Consider the following 830-nt stretch of genomic DNA (forward strand, 5'->3'; position numbering starts at 1 on the left):
CCCCTGATCCTCACTAGGAGGCCTTTCCCCCACTCCTTTATTGGGGGATTTCAGTGGGGAGTGCTGGGCTGTGCTCTGCCCTCTGGGATGGGCAGGGTTTAGCTCTGCCTTGCCCAGCAGTGCTGGTTTTAAACAAAAAACCAGCATTTTTAAACAAAACTCAAGAGGATTTGTGGGGCTGCAAAGGAGTTTTTTAAACCAAGGGAGGCGCTCAGGCTGGAAACTGCATTTTTGACAGCAACATCTGTAATGACCCCTCTGGATCTGGAGGGATGGAGAAGGCCAAGTTTCCTGTATTAATTAATAATCTGTTTAACTAACAACTGGGTTTTCAATGCACAAGGAAATGGGAAGCAGGGAGTCTGTGGGAGCAGCAGGCTCCATCCAGGGTGTTACTTTTGGGAATACATCTGAGCCTCAAGGTCTCGCTGCAAAACCAAGTTCCCAACACCTAAACCCTGTCTTTTCATTGCTACTTTCACCTAATTTTGAAGACCAAACTTCACAATATTCATCACTTGAGGCTGTGAGCACTCCAGCCTGAAGAAGCTGGAGGAAAAATCCCTTTTTTGGGGTTGGTATTCCTGCATGCCTCGAAGCCCTGAGGGATGTTGAAGGTGCCTCACACCTATTCCAATCCCCACCTCTGATTTTGCATTTATTGACTCAGAGAATGAAACCAGCTGTTCTTTGGGAAATGAGGGCTGCTGAAAAGTCCTTTACCTTGTCAGTAAATTCATCCAAATTGCAACTTGTCCTTCCTTTGCTGCTTCTCCTCAACTCGAATATTCCACGTGCCAAAGCCACTCCTGATGGCTTTTGAAAGTGAG

This window comes from Geospiza fortis, unplaced genomic scaffold (assembly GCF_000277835.1).
Source record: "Geospiza fortis unplaced genomic scaffold, GeoFor_1.0 scaffold361, whole genome shotgun sequence".
Classification (NCBI taxonomy): Eukaryota; Metazoa; Chordata; class Aves; order Passeriformes; family Thraupidae; genus Geospiza; species Geospiza fortis.